Below are 16,388 nucleotides of genomic sequence, written 5' to 3'. Positions count from 1 at the left end.
CTTGTCGAATTGAAAAACAGACTAAAATTAAATCAGAAACACACAACCAAATATTGTAAATGCTAAAAATGCACTGATGAAGGTATACAATGTATTTAACCAAAGTTACACTAATTTTGTTACTTTTAGAGTTTTGTTATTTTGTACCTCTATGGAATTGAATTAGACAGTTTTAAGGTTTAGACCAGAACAATTGACAGGGCTGTAACTTGTAATTAACTGCAAAAAGTGTTTTAGCTGTCAAAATTCCACTCATAAAACTATAAAATACTGTTTGTACTAATTTTACTGGTTTTTAAGACTGTATTATAGTTTTACAGCTTTATAGAGAGAATTTTTTACGGTTGTCATATTTAAAAATAGAGTAAGTCAGAAATAGACAACCAAAGGCTACATATGTCAAAAATGCACAGATGGAGATATAAAATGTAATCAACAAAACAGTCACTGATTTTGTTACTTCTTTGTTTCACAGTTTTCACAGAAATTGAATTTGACAGTTTTCAGGTTAAGAACAATTGACAGAGCTGTAACCTGAAACTGACAACTGTCAAAATTCCACTCATAAAACTATAAAATGCGTTTGGTACTGTTTATACTGACTTTACTTAGGATTTAGGTTGAGGTTTGAATGTGACAGATCAGGGACAAAATAACCATCTAAACTAAACTTATCTAAGCTGTTCTTAAACTCAACTTGTTGTGAAAACTAATTACAACTTTCAGCTACTTATAAGCGCTGTTTTGCTTTTTTTAAATCTACTTCGAAAGCAATATCCTCATTGTGTCCAGGACAAAGTTAAGACATCCCGGATTAACTTTTCAGCTTTCTTGGTTAGAACATTTCTACGACACCTTAAAACCGAGAACAGAAGCTTGTTTGTCGCAATTATGGCTGTTTTGCATTAAGTTTCCTAAACTTTAGGCAAAGTTGTACGAAATTAAAACGTAAAGTGTGCAAGTATTGATCAATACATTTATTTTAACTTAAGAACAGCTTTGAACAATTCTAATTTTGAGTAAAATAACGCTAGTATAATGTTACTAACTATATTACTCTTTTAGCGTTAAATTCAAGTCACATAGTAAAATATACGATCGCGAAAATTCAGTACAATACATAAACTTTGCGGATGGAAACTCGTGAAAAGTGGAAAAAAAAACAAAGTTAAGAAAAGTTGGAAATGGGCAAATTTCATGTACCTCTCATAACAAGCAAGTTTCTTTGGAAAGTTGATTTAAACAGTTTGCAGGCAAAGCAATCTTTTTGTCGTCTCGGAAAATTTATGGCATATTTTTGGATGTATCAGAATAAGTTTTATGCTTTGCTGCTGGTTAAACCGGATTTAATATTTGAGATAAAAATTGTATTTTAATCTAAAAGTTGTTCAGTTAAATGAACTTTGCAATTACAGCAGCTTATAACTTTCCTTTCTAAGGTGTCAATATGAGCTGTTTGGTACGCTGTATTTAACGCAAAACTAATATCCCAGAACTGCAATTTCAGTTTAGAGTGTTGGAAAGTTTTAACCATTTCACCTAAAAACGTAGTTTTGCATTTAGATCGGTCGAGTTAAACTTAGTTCGGAAAATCCTGCAGCTCGCAAAATTTGAACGCTGCAAAATAATGTCACGGTTGTTTTAACATGTTTTATCTAAGAAATTACTTTTAAATAAGTCTATCCCAGTTGAATTTAATTCGCGTCTCAGATTTCTTCTGTTTGCTCCTAAATGAAATATTACTTTAAAACAAGCGAGTTACAAAACTTTCACGGCTCCTTTACTTTCCCGGGAAAACTGCAAAAAGAATTTCCGTTAATGTTACTTTTAATGCGTCAAAGCTGTTAAATACGGAACGATGCGAAACGAAATCTCGAAACAAGCTGAAAGTTTGACGCTCACTGTAAAATAACCGGAGAGATGTTGCAAGTTATTAAAAAGTTTTGGCAAACGTCGAACGGAATTCCAGAGCTACCGAAACAAATTCGCCTGTGGAAGTTATTAGGATGGCAACGGGTCGGAAGGAATCCGACGGTGCGGTGGTGTCAACGACGGTATTTCGGAATTGTACGGAATATTCCTTGATGCTAGTTTTAATAAAAAAAGGTATGCAGAAACCTTAAAGTATTCCACGCCATGTAAACTAATAAAAATTTATTACACTACCTGAGTAAACAGTTCTTTAGTTAAGGAAAAATGAATTTTCGAAATTCACTCTTTACGGTGAAACAAATCCGTCGTGTTTTTTAGACTATTGGATAGGAAATTTAATGAGGATTCCAAAAATGTGCTTAAAACTGTAATTTTCTCATTCCAAGTGGGTTTTACAGGCGATTTTGTCTCTGACTGTCCTTTCAAACTGTGTCTCTGGCAGTTCAAATTTTGATACTGTTTTTCTAACTGACTATACTCGATTTTTTAGTGTTTTTTTAGGTTAGTAGATAGGAAACTTAATAAGGATTCCAAAAATGTAAATAAAACTGTTATTTTCTCACTCCAAGTGAGTTTAACAGACGATTTTGTCGCTGACTGTCTTTTCAAACTGTGTTTCTGCCAGTTCAAACTTTGGCAGCACTTTTCTCCCTGACTGTACCGAATTTTGTGATTTTTTTTTAGGTTATTGGATAAGAAATTTAATGAGGATTCCAAAAATGTGCTTAAAACTGTCATTTTCTCACTCCAAGTGAGTTTAACAGACGATTTTGTCGCTGACTGTCTTTTCAAACTGTGTTTCTGCCAGTTCAAACTTTGGCAGCACTTTTCTCCCTGACTGTACCGAATTTTGTGATTTTTTTTTAGGTTATTGGATAAGAAATTTAATGAGGATTCCAAAAATGTGCTTAAAACTGTCATTTTCTCACTCCAAGTGAGTTTAACAGACGATTTTGTCGCTGACTGTCTTTTCAAACTGTGTTTCTGCCAGTTCAAACTTTGGCAGCACTTTTCTCCCTGACTGTACCGAATTTTGTGATTTCTTTTTAGGTTATTGGATAAGAAATTTAATGAGGATTCCAAAAATGTGCTTAAAACTGTCATTTTCTCACTCCAAGTGAGTTTAACAGACGATTTTGTTCTGACTCAACAAATGTCCTCCCGAACATCATTTAATTTTACCTGAACATCACACTCCATCTTTTTGAGACTATGGGTTACATACTCTTGGATTTCTGTTTTGGTCCCCGCTAGAACGTTCAATATTTCTACGTTACGCTTTTCTTGCCGCTCTCTATCTTCTTGACGCATTTCTATATCTTGTTGTCGAATCCTTTCTTGTTCTTCCTTGTTTTGTTTAAGCATTTCCATAATAGCTGCAAGCTGGGTCCCCATAATTGCACTTTGACGTTTTGTTATTAGCATAAAATAAATTTCTCTAAGTCTCTAACCCAAAGTTTACAGAGGCTACCATGGGCATTGGAGAGAAAATTTTCGAAACTAATAATAAAATTCAAATTAAATCTCAGTAAACTATTTCTAATGTTTGTTGGGCAAACTGATGGAATAAATTTCTTTGGTGGTTCAACCCTTTAATATAATTGGGTCCGTTTTTGTGCGGTTCAAAAGGGGAGAAATCAGTTCTCTAACCGAAAACAGCCCTGAAAACATTTACAAAGTTTTTGTATCGAATTCAAACTTCCACTCTAAAACAAAGACTAATCGCATGGGAATTCCCGTACGGACACTGATCATTTAAAAAACGTTACAAATATCGACAAACTGAATGGAAAAATTTAATTTCGGTTTTACCACTCGCGTTTAATGAGTTTTCCGTTTGTTTCTTCTGACCGCTAATTTTCCTAATTTTAATTTGAGTCTCGCACCAGAATGTCAATTTGAGTCGAATATTTTTGCATTTCAAGGAATTTTCGGTCGGCATATCACAATTGAAGCTCGTTAAAAATCAATGAAATAGGTAAAGCGTTCGAAAAGTTTTCCGATAAAAATTCCGCTTAACTTTTCAATAAGAGGTTAAATAATATGAGTCGGGGAAAATTTAATAACGGCTCCTCTCTAAAACTTTTCACATAAATATAAGTTTTACTTCCAGAAGTTAAAGAATGAATTCCGCGGGTTTCGACTACAAATTTATCTTTGTTATCACCAAACGGTGAATCAATTACTCCAGAGATAGAGAAAAATCGGTTTTCCAAAAACGTGGAAAATGTAACACGTTTATTTGTGTTTTGTCCCTGACTTGTTACTATCTGAAAAATATTTTATATTTTTCTTGCTTCTTCTTTTCTTCAATTCAGCTGTTTCTGGATCAATGAAAATATAATCATCAACTTGATCTGATGCTTCAATAATTGTTTCTGTATTGGCCTTTTCACTTTCTCACAAGATCCACAAATAACTAACCTAAGATAACCAGTGGATTACTTTTGGTTAGTTGGTAGAACTGGGACAAACCAAATAATGCAAAAAATGAATTTGTATATTATTTTGTTACATGCTGCTTTCTGACAAATCTATAGAAGATTTTGACAATTATGACTAAAGTTCTGTCAGTTGTTTTGTTTTAAACCTAAAACTGTCAAATTCAATTCTATGGAAGTACAAAACACCGAAACATACTTGAAAAGTAACGAAGTCAGTTTGACTTTGGTTGAATGCATTTTATGCCTCTATTAGTACATTTTTGACCTTTCTAACATTTGCTTGTGTGTTTCTGACTTAATTTTAGCTTGTTTTTAAATATGACAACCGTCAAAATCCTCTCCATAAAGCTGTAAAGAGATATTTTGACAGTTATGACAGTTGGCCGTTAGATACAAATCTGTTCTAAACCTGAAACTGTCAAACTCAATTCTATGGAGGTACAAAACAACGAAACATACTTGAAAAGTAACGAAGTCAGTTTGATTTTGATTGAATGCATTTTATGCCTCCATTAGTATATTTTTGACATTTTCAGTCTTAATTTTAGTCTATTTTTAAATATGACAACCGTGGCTAGCACCTTTACAAATTCTGTAAACCCTTTGAGGGTGTCAAACATTTTAAATGCAATTTGCACTTTAATGCCCTTATCACTCTGAATTTCCATAACCTGGTCCTCTTCTCCAGAATGACTGATCTGGCTGTCACGCGTTGACTGTGAAGATTTATGGTCAATTTAATCTTCTCATGAGGGACATTACGTATGCAACCCTTTAAACGGTTATAAACGTTATCTCTATAATGCTGTTGTCCTAGTTGAAAATTAAAAGCAAAGCACGCACGGAAAGCTGTAGTTTATTCAGGTATTTTCCGGAAAACTAGCGATTCTTATCTTCTTCCTGTATTACACTGATTTACCACCTAAGACTTATGACAATAACTGTACTTTGATGTATTATTCGTTGCAGTAAACTTTCCAAAACTAAACAGAACCGAGTCAAAAAGGATAGCAAGCTTCTATTCAAATTATGTCGACTTAGTAAATTATTTCCTCTTTTCGGTTTTAAAGTTAGCAGAGTAAAAGATCATCACATTGAATTGCGACAAAGTTTTGTAATTACGTATTATAGTGACTTTTTAGTTTCAGTTTACTTAAAAAGCTAAGTTGGATCCTATATTTTAAATTATTTAAATGATTAAAAGTTACTTATTTGTACTACAATTCAAAATAAAAACCTCTATTATTTTACCGCGTCAAAACGTTATTAAAAATAACAATACCTGCACAAATATAATTATTATATAAAATGTTTTTGTTTTATTTCCACTTTATTTAATAGAAAAAACATTGTCAATCATTAATGAAACATATTATGGTTTTAGTACTTTGCACAATCTAGTAAAGCAAAAATGTAGGACTATTTTTTTAATTAGAGTAAAAAAAAGCAACTCTTAGCTTTCCTAAATAAAAATGTTTTTACAAAATTTCAAATTGTGTTTTCCATTTTTCCATTTCGTTTTTTTGTACCGTACTCATACTCATCCTTGTTCTCGAGAGACGTAACATAACCGATTAATATCTTATACAACAATGATATAAATAGACCTTAAATTGAATCGAAGTTATTATATGTTGTTATCGCTGAAAACGAAGCAATCTGCCGAAACAAATTTCCTCCGTATATCAACTGCTTGGGGCAAAAAAACAAATTCCTCTCCGTTCCGGCCATAACCGAAGGAATTCCGTTATAGACAAAATTAAATTTGGAATAAAGGATATTAAAGGAGCGGGATGCTGTACTATTGTGAAAACTAGCTAGATTTTTACATTTAATCTTCTAGGTTTCGTGCGTCGACTGGATAAGTTTCCGGATTCAATAAAACTTATTACACTTGCACATCGCGTTAGATTTGTCCAAAATCCAGAACATTTTCAAGTCCTATTTTCTATTTTAGCAATTTTCTATCGTTTGGATATTATAAATCTCTTGACGTTCTGTTGTTGTTAGAATATGACAGATCTGGTTGACAAAAGCAAGTTTCTGTCAAATTATGTGTTTCGTTCTCTTGATAACTCCCTTCCCTCAATTCAAGAATCTAGGGCTTGGGGTCTTCCAACACTTATTTCTTCCCAAGATCTCCATCTGGTGATATACTCTCACCAGTTTTCTGTATGTCTGGCAACGTGTCCTACCCATTGCCATTTTACATAACCATTTTGTTTTATTATGTTCTTTCATTTGGTTTATTTATAATAAACTAGGTCTTTGTGTAGTAACTTTGTTTTTTCAGGTTATTGGATAGGAAATTTAATGAGGATTCCAAAAATGTGCTTAAAACAGTCATTTTCTTACTCCAAATGGGTTTTATAAGCGATTTTGTCCCTGACTGTCTTTTCAAACTGTGTTTCTGACAGTTCAAACTTTGACACTGCTTTTCTCTCTGACTGCACCAAATTTTGTAATATTCTTTCAGGTTATTGGATAGGAAATTTAATGAAGATTCCAAAAATGTGCCTAAAACAGTCATTTTCTCACTACATTTGGGTTTTACAGGTGATTTTGTCTCTGACCGTCCTTTCAAACTGTGTTTGTGTCATTTCAAATTTTGACACCGCTTTTCTACCTGACTGTACTAAATATTGTAATATTCTTTCACGTTATTAGATAGGAAATTTAATGAGGATTCCAAAAATGTGCTTAAAACAGTCATTTTCTCACTACAAGTGGGTTTTACAGATGATTTTGTCACTGACTGTCCTTTCAAACTGTGTTTCTGTAAGTTCAAACTTTGACACTGCTTTTCTACCTCGCTGTAACAAATTATGTAGTATTTTTCAGGATATTCGGCAGGAAATTTAATGAGGATTCCAAAAATGTGCTTAAAACAGTCATTTTCTCACTACAAGTGGGTTTTACAGATGATTTTGTCACTGACTGTCCTTTCAAACTGTGTTTCTGTCAGTTCAAACTTTAACACCGCTTTTCTACCTGACTGTACCAAATTTTGTAGTATTCTTTCAGGTTATTGGATAGGAAATTTAATGAGGATTTCAAAAATGTGCTTAAAACAGTCATTTTCTCACTACAAGTGGATTTTACAGGTGATTTTGTATCTGACCGTCCTTTCAAACTGTGTTTCTGTAAGTTCGAACTTTGACACTGCTTTTCTACCTGACTGTACCAAATTTTGTAGTATTCTTTCAGGTTATTGGATAGGAAATTTAATGAAGATTCCAAAAATGTGCCTAAAACAGTCATTTTTTTATTACAAGTGGGTTTTCCAGGTGATTTTGTCACTGACTGTCCTTTCAAACTGTGTTTCTGTTAGTTCAAACTTTGACACTGCTTTTCTACCTGACTGTACCAAATTATATAGTATTTTTCAGGATATTGGCCAGGAAATTTAATGAGGATTTCAAAAATGTGCTTTAAACAGTCATTTTCTTACTACAAGTGGGTTTTACAGGTGATTTTGTCTCTGACTGTCCTTTCAAAGTGTGTTTCTGCTGAAACTTTGACATTGCTTTTCTCTCTGACTGCACCAAATTTTGTAGTATTCTTTCAGGTTATTGGATAGGAAATTTAATGAAGATTCATGTGTATTCCTACTTTTACAGCCTCATCTTCCAACATATCAATCAACTCCTGTTTAACTTTCTGTTTACAATTTATGTTCAATCCTTTTCCCATTTTTGCTTTTTAAGCAATTATCTTATCTTCAAGTAGTTCTTGTATTTTGCCAAGACATCCTTTGATGAATTATCGTGTTACAAGATAGTGTGCCACGTTTATTTCGGCAGACTTCCGAACCTTTTCATTCAGCACTAATGCCTATCTTGTGTCTATTGTTCCCTCCGTTTTTGCCCGTCTTTCCCTGCCAGTGTATTACGATAGAATCATACTTTGTTACCCGAAAGTTATTTTAGCATTAGGAAACAATTCACTCCGACACAAAATAGGGTTGTTCCACCCTTTGTAGTCGATCCATTCACTGCAGTAGTAATCGTATTACCAAAATGTTAATCGGCCTATCAGACGTGTACTGTTGCAAATTAAGTGATGTTTGATGCAATATTCCTGGTTTAATTGAATGAAAATAATGGGTAATTTGATTTTGCCTATTTTTACCATAAGAGCAGTTTTAAAATCTTTCTGGGCATTAATTTCAGTTCCTGATGATCTACCCATTTTGCAGCTCAAACCAGACAAACAAATTTACAGGCAACATGAAATTTCGTCTCCATTTGGCGCACGTTATTTGAAATTCCTATGTCCGGTCGTCCCTCACAAAAACCGACAAAAACCGAGACGAACACATGTGTCTTTAATAATAGAAACATTGCATATGCATGAACCGACCCCTGTTTACCAATCTCCATATTCATATTTTTTGAAGCTTCGTGTTAGTGCAATCTGTCCATCTACTGGACAGAAACAAGGTAAAAATGTTAAATTGTCGCGGTGGCAATAAAATTTCATTTGGTTTTTGTACACTTTTTCCACGCGTTATTTACCACTTACAGATAGAAGTTTAATTAATTACACTTTTAACTAAATTCGTCAAAAACCGTGGAACAATGCAAGGCGAGGCAAGTTTTGGAACTGCAATAAATTAAAAGTTTCGGTGTCTTACGGGATGTCAAATTGTTTAATAAGTTTATGCCCTTAATTAGTTTATGAACTTTCGTGTCTAGGTCGCGTATAGAATTTGCTGAATCGGTACTTTTTATAAAACAAGTTTTCAATATATTAAGCTGGAAGGTATTGCAATTTTAAATGTGCAGCTTCAACATTTTCATATTCACTAAATCAAATCGATTTTACATTACCAGAAGTATCAAAGAACTTCTTTGAAACTGCAAATATCAATAGGAAAACCCTTTAAGGGCTTAAAATTTAGTTCCTCTATAATGAGTGACTGTAAGTTGCTTACACTCTCTACACAGAGGTTTACGAGTTTTCTTGCTAACGAGCTACTTTGATCATACATGAAATGTTATTAAGTTTTTGATTCAAAAGTACAAAACAAAATGCTAGTCAAATCTTTAAACGTTACTAATGTCAAAATTGTTTATACAGTTGTAAATAAAATAGTGTACTACCTAACTAGCAACAACCAACAAATCAGTTGAAGTTGTGGTTCGAAATTTGAACACCCTGTAACTCAGCTATTTTTGGTTTAACCAGTCAAATTAACCGTCTTAAAGTCGTCTTTCCAGTGGTGTTAAGCAAAAAAAAATCTATCTGAAAAATTGCATACAGGATGATCAAAAACAATCAACCACCATAATTTTCATGCACACCCGGTATACTGGAAGCAAAAACGGTCTTGCAAACTTAGTGTGCTAAATTAAAAAGTTGATTAGAAATATTTTTCGTCTCTTGCAAATTTTTCGTAACTTTCACCGTTTCTGAGTTATTCAGGAAAAACTAGTTTGGTGCAACAAATCAGTTGAAATTGTGGTTTGAAATTTGAACACCCTGTAACTCGGCTATTTTTGGGAGTTCCGGGAAGTTTAACCACTCAAATTAACCGTCCTAAAGTTCTCTCTCCAGTGGTGTTGAGCAAAGGTTTATATATGAAAAATGGCGTAAAGTCTCATCAAAAGTCAATCACCATACTTTTCATGCACACCCTGTATACTGGAAGCAGAAAGGGTGCTGAGTTAAGGAGATGATTAGAAACATTTTTGGTTTCTTGTAATTTTTTTGTAAGTTTTACTGTTTTCAAGTAGTTTAGGAAAAACTGGATTGGTGCAACATATTTACAAATCAGTAAAATTGTGATCTGAAATTTGAACACGGTTTAAAAGACAGTCAGAGACAAAATTGCCTGTAAAACCCACTTGGAGTAACCGAATCATGTTTTTAAGTACATTTTTAGAATCCTCATTAAATTTCCTTTCAAATGACTTAAAAAAACCCCTAAAAATCAGATAAGGTCAGGGAGAAAACTGGTACAAAATTTCAACTGCTAGAAACATAGTTTGAAAGAAGAGTCAGAGACAAAATCGCTTGTAAACCCCACTTGGAGTGACCGAATCAGGTTTTTAAGCACATTTTTAGAATCCTCATTAAATTTTCTATCTAATGACTTAAAAAAACACTAAAAATCAGGTAAAGTCAGGAAGAAAACTGGTACAAAGTATCAACTGCCAGAAACATAGTTTGAAAGAAGAGTCAGAGACAAAATCGCTTGTAAACCCCACTTGGAGTGACCGAATCAGGTTTTTAAGCACATTTTTAGAATCCTCATTAAATTTTCTATCTAATGACTTAAAAAAAAAACACTAAAAATCAGGTAAAGTCAGGAAGAAAACTGGTACAAAGTATCAACTGCCAGAAACATAGTTTGAAAGAACAGTCAGAGACAGAATCGCATGTAAAACCCACTTGGAGTGACCGAATCAGGTTTTTAAGCACATTTTTAGAATCCTCATTAAATTTTCTATCTAATGACTTAAAAAAAAAACACTAAAAATCAGATAAAGTCAGGGAGAAAACTGGTGTCAAAGTATCAACTGCCAGAAACATAGTTTGAAAGAACAGTCATAGACAAAATTGCCTGTGAAACCCACTTGGAGTGACCGAATCAAGTTTTTAAGCACATTTTTAGAATCCTCATTAAATTTTTTCTATCTAATGACTTAAAAAAACACTAAAAATCAGATAAAGTCAGGGAGAAAACTGGTGTCAAAGTATCAACTGCCAGAAACATAGTTTGAAAGAACAGTCAGAGACAAAATCGCCTGTAAAACCCACTTGGAGTGACCGAATCAGGTTTTTAAGGACATTTTTAGAATCCTCATTAAATTTCCTATCTAATGACTTAAAAAAACACTACAAAACTACATACAGTCAAGGAGAACACTGGTGTCAAAGTATCAACTGCCAGAAACATAGTTTGAAAGAACAGTCATAGACAAAATTGCCTGTGAAACCCACTTAGAGTGATCGAATCATGTTTTTAAGCACATTTTTAAAATCCTCATTAAATTTCCTTTCTAATGAGTTAAAAAAACCACTACAAAATCAGGTAAAGTAAGAAAAAAAACTGGTGTCAAAGTATCAACTGCCAGAAACATAGTTTGAAAGAACAGTCAGAGACAAAATCGCCTGTAAAACCCACTTGAAGTGACCGAATCATGTTTTTAAGCAAATTTTTAGAATCACTTGGAGTCAGAAAATGTTTTAAGCACATTTTTGGTACTTCCTATCCCATAAGCTGAAAAAACACTACAAGACTACAGTCAGGGAGAAAATCGTTGTCAAAATTTCAACTGGCTTCTCTTTGCTTCGCTTTTTTTACAACTGTGTGTAAAGACGTAAGGAAAAACTATGCGTAATTAGCTATTCACACAGGTCAAAAATAAATATTGCAATGCCTTGACATGTGAATTTATATTCTGTTTATAGATATGTGTACTTGGTAACCGAACTAAATATTAAATAAACCTTTTCCACATAACATGGAATTCGAGAAGTTTGAAACGTTGGGCTCTTAGCCCCAACTAAACTTTATGACGTGTACACAGCAATTTTCAACAAAGTTTTCCCAAGTACCGAACAGCTTATAGGCTTGGCAAGAAATTTGACTTACACGAGTGGCAGATGTAAGAGAAATGTACGCTCGTGTTAGTCCCACTTTAAATAACTACACCCTTCAGCGGTTTACAGTTACCCGAATTTATAGATTTATGTTGCTCCAGAGTAAAACGTAATTTTCTTTGATGACGAGTTGATGGAAACAACTGTTTAGAGCGAAGGTAAACTAAATAAAATCGCCTCTAACGATCCAAGTAGGATGCACTAAACTTTCGACAGCAAATAGAAACTTCAGACACAGTCCGATCAAATTTCGCAAAAGCATAAATGACGGCAACCTGTTTACATTGTGCGGATATAACCAAACGACCATAAAATAGTTCGAAACAATTTCACAATAAATCAGGAAATCCATTCCCACGAATCGAAAACTATTTTCGATTCGATTGTAATTTTCCAGCTGGTAAAAAAGCCAAACAAGTTGCTATTGCAATTGGAGAAACGTCATTTTAAAATTACGACTATGATATAGTTTCAAATTAATATTGTAAAGTGGTTTCCTACTAAACTAAGTGCAACTGAAATTACAATTCCAACAAAGCACTACTAGCAGTCACTTTAAAAATATGGACTTTTACATTCTGAACGAACTGAATCAATTTTTTGATTTATCGGCTTGCAGTGTTATCATTTCCTGGAAAACGGTCACGTCCTGAACCACGTAAAACTGTTTGCCTTGCCAGGTATGACGTTTGGATTAGGTAATCCGGTTGTTTTATAGGGTTAGATACATCAGTTGGTCTGGCAAAAGTGACAAATTCAACGATAAAGCAAACTGTTTGGTTACGGAATGCTCTAAATAGTATTTTAGTTGAAAAACAATGTAAGTGCCTAAAAAAAAACTGATTTTGGTTTAATAGATGGTGCTTCTGTACCGCCCCAAATGGAGCTTTTAACCCGCCCACCACATTTTCTGCCCTGAAAAGTGGAAACGGACCAAATGTGCTATCCTAAACGTTACAAAGCTGATTTGTAGACAGTTACCTTAAATTTTCACACCGGTCTGAAACACTTAATCAAAGTCCAGACATGTTTTAAGAATTTTTTTTTAGGAACGGTGGAAGATGGGATCATTGTTGCCAAACGTATTTTCTTTTTCAAGGTAGATGTGTTGAATACATTGAGGCAGTTCAGACATTCATCACATTATATTATCAAAACAAATTCATTCATTTTACATTATTATACAGGGTGTCTTTTAATAGCTGTCAAAAATTCTAATCATTGATTATTGCTATAAATAATATAAAAACCGTAGGTATTTCAAAAATACAGATTTCTAATTTTTTTAAATAATAATAGTTAGATCACGTGTTTTTAAAGGATAATTTAGTTAAACAGTCACGTGACCATTGTCAAAATCATAAATATCAAACATCTCAAAAATACCATATAGCCCTGGCAGGTCGTTAAACCGAAGCGTAGTAGTAAATCTCAAAAACACGTTTTATATCAAATACTACAAAAAAACGTTTCTAAACTCTGATTTTGGCAACTTTAGAGTATAGTTTAACAGTTTTGACGTTAGTGACAGTTGTCACGTGATTAGAACAGTATTTAGCTAGACGGTCACGTGACAATTCTCAAAATAACTGTCATAAATCTCAAAAACACGTTTTATTATCAAATATTGCAAGAAATGTGGTTTGAGAGAATAATTGGTAGTAAGAAAATGCGCATTTTTAGAAACCTTGTTAAATTTCCTATTCAATAAGTGGAAAAAGGATATGAAAAGTTTCACAACCAACATAATGGCAATAAAGTAATTAAAAACGGTAGATTATATACAAAATACAGGAGAGAATGCTATTATTTGTTTTTTGATTCAATAACGGGGTAGATTTTGATGGTAGGAGCGAAGTTATTGGAAATGAGCTAGATCTACCCTGATTGGGGTAGCTTTGGCAACGCTGGATGGGATACGTAATCGGATTTTCATAGAAATAAGCTTCGAACAAAACATTTGACCATTCTATATAAGTCTAGAAACCTAGATTTCTCGGAGAACGAGTCTAAAACCGGAACAACAAAAGGGCTTTTATTTTTGCACCCTTCAATAAAACGAAATACATTTTCTAAAAGAGGAAGTCGGTCTATTTGCAACACAGCCCCAAGGCTTGTTGGGAAAGTCCCGAGTAAATAGGACTTTCAGTGTGGTCGGGAAGTTAACCAAAAAAAAAACTCTTAACAAAATTATATGAGATCTGATCAGTTTCAGAAGAAATTCTAATTAGAATTCCCAATACTCTTATATAAAACGAGAGAGAAATTAATGAGGACATCCTGCAAGTTCAATTGGCAATTATTCAAATCAGTCCATCAGTCTGCAATAAGTAATAGAGTAGGGAACTTTCTTCGAGCAAAAACAGCGATTTTGCATTTTAAAACCGTATTCGACGTGAAGTAATCATGCAATTTCAGTTCGAGTTTCACTAGTAATAAGTTGCCGTGTAAGGAATCTTTTATTTGTTTTGATAGGACTTTTGTGGTAGGAAATCCAATTATGATTTAAAATAGACCACTTTGAGAGCAATACTGTAAGGAAATTGCCTGTACTGAATTTCAAAGATAAATTGTAAAATGTATATTTTCAAAGTCTTGCATTTATATTGCGTTAAATTATCATCCATAAAGGACGCACTGAAAAGAAGACGTTCAGTGTACAAAAAATGCTAATGGCAATTCTATTCAATTTAAGAACCAGACGTATTTCAGTTTTGAATAATTTTAAAATTCCGAAGTCAAACCCCAATAATCCACTTTTGACGTTGATTTTCGGGCTTGGCCAATTTTTCCCATAAAAACATACCCGACTAATGAATTTTTAGAGCGAAAAATCATTAACCATCCCGATGACAGATTATTGGAACAAGTTTTCCTTTGAACTTTTCGTTATGAACGCCCACATTCATTTTTCTTTATTAATACATCACTAGGGCCGTCCAATATCCCATTTGAAAGCGACAAATAACGTATATCGGTTTGTTTACAGGACACGAAATAATAATTATTGGGTCTTAATAGCTTTTCTCTGAGGCTTTGAGAGATAAAATCGAAATATGTGAACGGAATTCTTAGATTTTGATTAGTTTTTTAGTAATTGCATGTAAATTTGTTAGAAAAAATACAAAATTGTGTTTTGCTCTCCAAAAAGAGTTTTCCATTACGGTCCTGGTTTTTCGGTTTAATTTATGATGATGATTAGCCAGGTTACAGCCCAAATTGTGTATCGTATCAGTTAAGTGTATTTTCTTCCTGATTATTGCAGTTTGACTGAATTCAGATTTTTTTTTAAAAATTTTCTAGTAGGGTCCTGATTTTTAGGTTTAATTTACTTATTTCAGTAAAAATTTCAGGCCCGTAACTGTCCAAATTATGGACTAAATTGTGTTTCATGTCAGTTGAGGGTTTTTCCTGTCAGTTTCTGATTGGTTATTCCAGTTTAACAAAACCAGGATTTTTTCTAAAAAATTTTCAGTACGGCTCTGATTTCCTGTTTTTTCTACAAATTTTCCAGTGGATTCCGGATTTTTAGGTTTAACTTACTGCTTTCAATAAAAATTTCAGGTTTGTTTCTGTCGAAATGTCCTAATTATGACCTAACTTGTTTCATGTCAGTTGAATGTGTTTTCTGCTATTTTCTGAATATCATAATTTGTTCTAACAATTTCTCAGTATAGTCTTGATTTTTAGGTTTAATTTACTTATTTCAGTAAAAATTTCAGGCCCGTAACTGTCCAAATTATGGACTAAATTGTGTTTCATGTCAGTTGAGGGTTTTTCCTGTCAGTTTCTGATTGGTTATTCCAGTTAAACAAAACCAGGATTTTTTCTAAAAAATTTTCAGTACAGCTCTGATTTTCTGGTTTGCCCCAATGAAAATTGGAGGTCCGTAATTGCTTCAAATTATAAGTCAAATTGTGTTTTATATCGGTTTAGTAAACTTTCTGTTATTTGTGTTTAGTTTAGATTTTTTTTAAATGTTCTTGTATGTTTATTCTAGTAAAATACTGTACAATACTTCTAGTCTTCTTCAAGTAATATTGTGATATTTACTGTTTTTAATAATAATTACGTGACTTAATAAATTTACCTTTTAAAAAGGAATATAACGTGTCACCATGAACAAGCTACTAAAATATGCATATATTCGTGATTTTTCATGCAAAACGGTTTTCACAATATGTTTTATCTCTTGGATATACGAGGATTTGACTGGCAAATATTCCCATGTGCATTTTGCAAAACGTGTCATAGATTTATTTGTTTTATAATATCGTCCTGCTTGTAAAAATGGATTGGTAACTTAAAACCCGTAAAAGAGTCTACTTATACAATTCTCTGTTTCATTGAAGTGAAGCAAATCAAGATTAGTTACTATCCAAACAATACCGCATTTATAGC

General features: G+C 33.1%; 1 protein-coding gene across 14 annotated transcripts in view; it reads right to left on the bottom strand.

The window, feature by feature from the left end:
* CadN (neural cadherin) overlaps positions 1-16,388 on the bottom strand; it is a 209,599-nt gene that overhangs the window by 148,841 nt on the left and 44,370 nt on the right. The gene's annotated exons all lie outside the window — the stretch shown is intronic.

Source organism: Ips typographus, linkage group LG9 (genome assembly GCF_016097725.1).
Source record: "Ips typographus isolate SLU linkage group LG9, UJ_Ityp_2.0, whole genome shotgun sequence".
Classification (NCBI taxonomy): Eukaryota; Metazoa; Arthropoda; class Insecta; order Coleoptera; family Curculionidae; genus Ips; species Ips typographus.
This window is presented reverse-complemented; position numbering and strand designations above follow the sequence as displayed.